The sequence below is a fragment of the Alligator sinensis genome, unplaced genomic scaffold (assembly GCF_000455745.1).
Source record: "Alligator sinensis unplaced genomic scaffold, ASM45574v1 scaffold370_1, whole genome shotgun sequence".
Classification (NCBI taxonomy): Eukaryota; Metazoa; Chordata; order Crocodylia; family Alligatoridae; genus Alligator; species Alligator sinensis.
This window is the reverse complement of record NW_005842128.1, coordinates 1322315-1330646: the sequence shown is the minus strand read 5'-3', so window position 1 is coordinate 1330646 and position 8332 is coordinate 1322315. Positions and strand designations below refer to the sequence as shown.

General features: G+C 43.2%; 1 long non-coding RNA gene across 1 annotated transcript in view; it reads left to right on the top strand.

Annotated features, from left to right (window-relative positions):
• The first annotated feature begins 1124 nt into the window (after positions 1-1124).
• Positions 1125-8332, top strand: part of LOC112550499 — a 40811-nt gene continuing 33603 nt past the window's right edge. The window contains exons 1-2 of the long non-coding RNA XR_003094385.1: positions 1125-1342; positions 2249-2287. This is a non-coding gene — a long non-coding RNA (uncharacterized LOC112550499). The remainder of the gene's footprint in view (positions 1343-2248; positions 2288-8332) is intronic.

Sequence of the window (8332 nt, the reverse complement as noted above, 5' to 3'; positions counted from 1 at the left end):
AAGAACTGAAACACTGATAAATATGCACAGATATGTTTACCAATTTTGCCCAAATACACATTTCCTCATAAAACAAGTTACAGGTGTCTGGTATTAGACTGTACCAAATTAGTTCCAGATTCTAGCATATTGATAGTTTTACAGTAATCCTCCAGAAAAAAAGCATTCCATCCTCTTTCTTGCCAAGTGACCCATGTCAAAATCACCGTCCAGAAAAAGGGCACTTTATAACACAAGAGGTAACATAAAATCCACTGTATTTCTGACTACAGTAATAAGCTGAAGAGTAGAGGAAAATGATGAGTACAATATTTGTCTTGTAAATAACTCCAGAGATTGTAACATAGACTTGTGCTACATCTGAAAGAGTATAATATAACCCTCTGATAAGCTATTTCCTGGTAAAATGGACATACGTGGACATGTCTATCAATTAATTCAGGACCTTTTTATGCCACTTTGTTAGTCTAAAGGGATCTCAAAGTGGTTGGAAATGACTCCCAAAAGACACCTTCTGTGTAAAGGGTGTCCTGAGCCAATTTACAGCTGACACAAACAACCTATATCACCCTGCACCTAGCCTCCAGCATCAGGGATGAATTAAGCGGACCTCGAGAGTGTGTCCATGGGCATTGCACTTTGACTGAAGTAGCTCTAAGTTCTGCTGAGCTGAGCTGAGCAGATCTGTGTACGAGTTAAAACCACAGCTATCTACCACAAGTGAAGGACTTGCTTTGCAGCATCATTTGCACATTTAGAAGGTATGATCCCTTTTGTAATGTACGTTCCTAATTAAAAGAAACAGAATGCATACGACCTTCTCTGAACCATGACGCAGTAACAACAGAAAAAAAATGCTTTCAGACCTCTTCCCATGTAGTCATAAAAGGGTGGGTCATAATTACAGTGATCTGTTGAGAACCAGGGTTTGAAGATTAACACTAATTGAAACAAAAGAGGGATGTGCCAATGTCAGTCCATTCCATTACTGGGAAATCTAGGCCAGGACTTAGAGAGACCAAGCTAGTCAGTCTTATTGCTAAAGAATGAGGGAGAACTGCAGGGTCAGCAGCCTCATTAAAAATACCCTTTGCATTCAGTACAACTGAATTCTGTCTCGTCTCTCCAGAGCCCACACAATTAAAAACACAACACAGCATGAAGCCTAAGAAAGAAATGTAACTAGAATGTCATAAGTAAAAGCTGTTGCTTAACTGAACTAATCATACCATGATGAACTATAAATCAACTTTAGACCTAAAGACTAAATTCTGGGTTATATATTTAGAGAAGCAGAATGAATTCAGCGGCATGGAACTTGGCGTTTTGGTTAGATCTCTCTGTGAGTATACAGACTGTAGCAATAAGAAGGAATAATTGAATTAATATATGTTTAATAGACTGAATTTTAGATATGGAAAATGGTACATGAAAAACAGTAATCACTATCCTGTTGTAAACACTATAATTGTAGAGTTCTTCATGGCAGACTTAAAGCTCAGCGATTAACCTTACTCGTTGACTTTGTTGTACACACAGTGTACAACAGATTTTGAGAGGGTTTTGCCTTTGAATTGTAGGAAGTGGCAGCTGCTGACACATGCAAACAAGGGGCATAGTTCTCTAAAGCTCTCCTGTTTGTTGCATTTCATATCATTTTCTCTTTTAGTAGTGGTATATCTTGTTTTAATGTTTGTAATCTTGTTAATTGTTATGGCAGTGATATTATTTAGAATGATACTGGTGCAATGTGTTGGTGTCTGTTAAGCATGCGAAGTGTTCCTATGGTTGATTATTGGTGTCTGTCCAGAAAGCACGCATAGTGCCCCTCCTGTTGGCGAATTACTCATTACCCTAGTTCCTGGAGCCCATCCACACATATATGGAAAAAACTCTGGTCTGGTGTTGCATAAAAGCAACACTCAGTACTGCGACATTGGTGTTCAAATATAGGTGTTTGACAGCAGTGTACAGGAAAATAGACCATCTGGATTAACAACACGTTTCTCTGGATTTGTATGTAACATGTGCAGAGAAACTCGTGTCATGCAATAATCTAATGCTGAAGTCCTGGTCAAACTGAATCAGTGGCAAGATTGTAAACTACCCAAGGCAAGGATTATCTTTGTGTTCTGCATTTATAAAGCACCTAGCATAATGTTGTCCTAACCCCTATTGGGCCTCCTTCTACATGCTATATTATTAAATAATAATCACCACCATCTTTATTTCCCATTTATTTCAACAGAAGCAGAACTTCCACCAGTGCTTCATATAAACATGTACAGTATGTATATATTATATAGTGTGTATATATGAATGGCAAGGATTTCTTAGGATGATATCTTTTATTGCACCAACTATATAGTTCGGATAGGGTTAGACAAAGCTTTCAAATGCAAGACATGCTTTGTCAGGTCTTTGTATGTTATAATATTATGTTATGCATGTTAGATCTTATATATGCCATACATACTAAAAACCATAAAAACTTTACTCCGAAAATGTTATACAATGTTATCACGTTACAGGACTGTCAGTGGGAATTCTGGGTATGGTAGCTACATTGTTACCAAATTGAAATAGATAACAAGATATTTCCAAGCAATATATTAAACATGTGGTCTACATTTGCCCTGGTAAAGCACAAACTATAGTCTAAGCAGCTTCTATTTGAGTCTGTAGTCAAGAAGAGAGGTGTCCTTTTCAGTCTACTCTCCCCCTTTATTATTTCTGGCAGGTGATCTGGTTTGGGTCTCTTCAAATTGTCAATAGCCATTTATGTATTCAGTGTAAATATCCCATGACTATCTGATACCATCAGGCACCTCATCAGCTCAGAATACCATCAGGGAATTCTGGAGGTTTTCAGAAAGTTCTCCTTGCTCAGGTCCCACACACTGAGAGCACTGACAATCAGTACCTGCACTGTAACATATACTCTTTCTCCCTAGAGGTATCTGCCAAGGGATGTATTTGGCAAGCTTGCAGTTTAGGGCTTCCGCAGAAGCCTGCCACTGGTTTTGAAAGAGAATGGTCACATCCATGATGACGATTTCCCTGTTGTCCATTGCTGGCAACAATATCTGGTCTTAGCAGGCTGTTGCACAGTCTCTGCTGACATCAAGATGGTCGTAATCAGCTGGTCTGTATAGTATTGTGTCAGAACTGCCACACTCTCATGTGGGGTTTGGTTTTGTTCTTGAAGCTGCATCTCCAACATCTCTTGTCATAGTTGCCGTGGCACTGTTGAAGGGGATACAGATGAGGTAGACTCTCTGGATGAACCACCAGTCCACAAAGCCAGTGAAGTTTCCTCAAGACAGGTAGCGGTTGCTAGAATACCACTTAGAGGTGACCTCACAGAACTTGTCCTGTTGGGGTTTCCTTTTCAGAGCATTGTATTTTTCCGTATGACTTTCAGCTTGGTCCTCACTGGAGGGGTGACAGTCATCTTGCTGCCAGCTGGGCCTAGGAGCATCAAGACCACCACCACCACTGCCAGTCCTCACATCTTGGCAGTCCTCTAGCAGCAGCCAATATGCTTCCTGAGGCATTGAGTAAGGTTAATACCAGGTCTGTTATTATATGCTTGGCTCCACAGCAAAGCAAACCCAACCATCACACTTGAAGTCACTCTCTCACGACCTGCTCGAGAATACTTTCAGATCTTCACTAGGCAATAACTTGGTGATCCTCCTTGTGGTGGCCTCTCAGCACGTTTACTGCAACACGCCTCAGCAGTTTGTTAGAGTAAGTCAGGAAGTGAAAGCCATAGGCTGTGATATTGCACAGTTCTCGCATGGAAAGGACATTGGCACTCACCTGCTTGTAGTGGATGTACAGGAGCTTGTTGCTGGCCTGCTGCTGAAGTTTCATCCACTTTGGCAGCTGTCCCATCTTGCTGCCTTTGGCAGCTGTGTGATCTTGTTGTCCATTTCTTTAGAGGCATCTTCAGGACAGATAAGATGAGGAAGGTGTTAAGAGCATCAGTCTTCTGCCACAGTGACAGCACAGAAAAGTCCAATTTGATTGAGCCAAAAAGCCAAGAAACAATACTATATACTATGCATATAGTAAAATGTATTGCAAACATTGTATCAGAATGTCCAGGAAACCTTTCCTGGAGTTACCCTGACCAAAAACAATTCCTAATGGAAGTTGTTGCATCCCAGGAGCCCACTTCCTGGGCAATCAGACGTCAGAGATAGAAGAGATGTAAAGATCAGTTGTTCCATCTCCCTGCAAATGCAAAATTATTCCTAACTGCAAACTCATCAGTATGTTGTCATGTCTAACTGTAAGTACTCCAAGAAAATGGTCTCCCCTCCAGGAGAGGACCTTTGGTGACTCTGTGGCACTACCTTCCCAGGCATCTATGGGATGGTCTACCCTGTTGCAGTGGCGGGTCCTAGTACACAGGGACCCAAACATGCCCTATCCACCTGAGTCCACAGACATGTCACAAACCTGAAAATGCAGTGGCAAGGCTACTTGGAGAACATCTCTAGCAACTGTTCTGAAAAGATGAGCCCAGAGCATCCTCACTGCTACGCTTCTGGATTTGGAGTATCCCTGCTGATGCAGACGGGCAGGGTATACTTAAACCCTGTCTCCCCCATGCTGAGATCTGCCACTTCACAGGCTGCAGGTTTGCCTTTAGAGCACTCCCCATGAGGATCTAAGGGCTACATATTAATTTTATTTAAATTGATGTGCATGCTGCCCTTCCTAACAGACTCAGGACAGCTTGCAATAAGAGAACAAAATACACTGTAAAACAGGAGAACAAACAAGACAGCAGAACAATTTAAAAGGGAAACTAGAGCATCGACATAAAACAGCCACCCTAACCAATATCCCAGCCTAGCTTTGGTTGTTAAATGCCTGCCCAAATAGGAAGGTCTTACACCTCTTCCAAAAGATGTCCAGAGTCTAGCACGTCTCGAGAGGAAGGTTGTTCCAAAGCCTCATAGAAACTGCTGAGTATGACCTTCTACATGTTTTCACCAAGAGGACTTGGCACGTTGATGGTACTTGCAAAAGGTTGCTCTCAGCTGACCTTAGGGATTTCAGTGGGGCATAAGGGAGAAGGCAGTCCCTTAGATAAGTAGGTTTCAGACCATTTATGGCCCTACATATCTAACCAAAATCATCACCTTTCATTGCTCCCAGAAAGCTACTGGGAACCAGTGCTGATGCTGGGGCACTGGAGGAATGTGCTTCTAGCAACCAACCTCTGTCAAAATTCTGCACCAGCTGCAGTTTCCAGGTGGGCTTCAAGGGCAGCCCCACATAATGCGTCCAAGGGAGGGAATGGAGTTAAGTCAGGCTGGAGTTGTAATGGATGAGGCTCATATTTTGACCCATCCCTGCCAGTTCTGTGGATCTTATCCAGAGAAGTAAACACACAGTGAAGAATATTCATTTTTTCTGCTAAACAGCTGCAGCAGAGTCATAGGCATGTGTGTGTGTCCTTGCAGTCACTTTCAGTCCATCAGGAACGTCATTTTAATTTTGCCTGACAAGCTTTCTTCTTCATGGATTCCTGTGTGTGATTTTATTACCCTCTAATGTTTCTAGTGTTTATTTTCCTCTGAATATTTGTTTGATTACTTTCATAGAGCTAGAAATACAAACAGGATGCTACAGATTATGGCCAGAGTCACTATTTTTTTTAAGATTATTACTGCACTATAATTGGGTTGCTCCAATTTTCTAATGCTTGCTTTGTCTTACATTACTTTAAAAACAGTTTAAAAGTTGTCTGAGGACTCCCTTTGGGGCTTAGTATGGTAATGAGACCACGGTACAGTCAAAATGATTCCTGTCCATATAGCAAACATGAGTGCTGCTAGCACAGCTAAAGTCCTGCTCTCTACTGTGCAAGCTTGCTAGACAAAGAAAGGCATCACAAATCACCCATATCCCCAGAACAGAATTACAACCAAGCTCTCCAGAAGGCTTGTCCTCTAATATAGTGCTAATATGCAGGAAGGATCTTCATGTGGATATGGCCTGATATCTGGGCACTTGGTTAGGCTTCTGTCTAGATATACATAAGGTGCCATTTACCGAGTTCACCAATAGCTCCTTGGAAGAGGGAAGGCTATTCCTTTCTGGAATCATATTAAGTACCTGTGTCAGCACCCACAATTATCTTTCCCAACACTGGCATATTAAATCTGGGTACATAGACTAATGCTCTTCATTCCCCAAATATGTGGCTCAAAGTAATAAAAGGCAGGGTTGTGCCACAGTGTCTATAGGGCCTGAGGATACTCTGTAGTACTCTGAAGAAGTGGCATGCCTGCAGAGTAGCTCTTCAGGGGTTTTTTAAAAAACAGCCAGACAAAGCAGTAAAAAGCAATTCTGTTTATTTACAACGTAATACAACTGCTGTGTCCTAGCAGGGTTGGAATGCAGCTGGAAGTATTAGCAATGCAGCTGGCAGTCTTGCATTTATTCCAGCCTCATATCACAAGCAGTATAAAACTTCTGAAGCTCTGAGCTGCCCTCGTGGAAGTTGGTGTGATAGTGGGGCAGGTATATGCCTGCCACACTGGAGAACAAAAAGTGAAAACTGGAGCCTGTGAGTTCAATCATAGAATCATAGAAAAATAGGGACCTCAGGAGATCATCTAGTCCAGAGGTTCCCAAACTTTTTCTTATTGCATACCACCTTCTAGATTTATCAGCTGCCTGCACACCCCTACCAGCATACATTTTATATTTAAACCCTTTAAATGCCAATTATTATAATGAAAATGAAATCTGCCATTATACTATTTCTCCCACATATCTCCCAGAGATGTCTTGTGTACCCTGAAGGGTACCCGTACCACAGTTTGGGAACCCCTGATCTCGTCCACCCCCTGCTCAAAGCAGGACCATTCCCAACTAGATCATCCCAGCCAAAGCTTTGTGTATCTGGGTCTTTAAAACCTCCAAGGATGGAGATTCCACCACCTCTCTGGGTGACCTGTTCCAGTGCTTTACTACCCTCCTAGTGAAAGAATTTTTCCTAACAGCTTCAACTTGAGACCACCGCTCCTTGTCTGCCACCACTGAGAACAGTCTAGTGCCATCCTCTTTCAAACCCCGCTTCAGGTATTCGAAAGCTGCTATTAAATCCCCCCTGCCCCCCCACCCCAGTACTCTCCTCCAGACTAAATAAGCCCAGTTCCTTCAGCCTCGCATCCTAAGTAGGGACCTACCGAAATCAAGGAGGCAGGCAGCTGATTTTGTTGGCTTATTATGGTGCCCCCCTCCCCACCCCACCACACACACAGTTCCGTTTGACCAAGGAGCCCTGGTGGTCCCACCCTTTACCACTGATTGTCCAGGAGGACTGTCCATCATTGAGCCCTGCACCTTGTCACTGATTGGCAGAGAGGTCTGGGGGGCAGCATGACAGACAGCCCTTCTGATCAGTCAGCAGCGATGGGGCAGTGTAGCAACCACCATCTTGGCTGTTCCTCTTCATGCCAGAGGCTCCCCGACTCCCACTGGGGACTGAGCATTTTATTTTTAGTTTTCTTTTTTGCAGGTTTCGCAAGACACAGTACTCCAGATGTGGCCTCACGAGTGCTGAATACACGGGAAGAATCACTTCCCACCATCTGCTGGCAACAATCCTACGAATGCAGCCCAGGATGCCATTAGCTTTCTTCACAACAAGGGCACATGGCTAGCTCACATTCAGTTTGCTGTCCACTGTAACTCCCAGGTCCTTTTCTGCAGGGCTGCTGCCCAGCCAGTCAGCCCCCAGCCTGTACGGGTGCAATATCCTTATTCAACTTCATGAGATTTCTTTTGGTTAAATCCACCAATTTTTCTAGGTTTCTTTAAATCCTATCCCTACCCCCGCAGCACATCTACTACTCCCCACAGCTTGATGTCATCTGCAAACTTACTAAGGGTGCACTCTATTCCATCTTCCAGGTTGTTGATGAAGATCTTGTACAAAACCAAACTCTGGGGTTTGATACCAGCTAGACATCAAGCCATTCACTACTACTCTTTGAACACAACATTCCAGCCAGTTTACTATCCACCTTACAGTCCATTCATCCAACCAGTACTTCCTTAGCTTGCTTGCAAGAATGTTACGCAAGACAATATCAAAAGACTTGCTAAAGTCAAGGTATATCAAATCAGCTGCTCTCCCTGCATCTGCAGATCCAGTCATCTAATCACAGAAGGCAATCAGGTTGGTCAGGCATGACTTGTCCTTGGTGAATCCATAGTTTCATAGTTTCTAGGGTCGGAAGGGACCTGGGCAGATCATCTAGTCCGACCCCCTGCCATGGCAGGAAAGAGGACCGGGGGC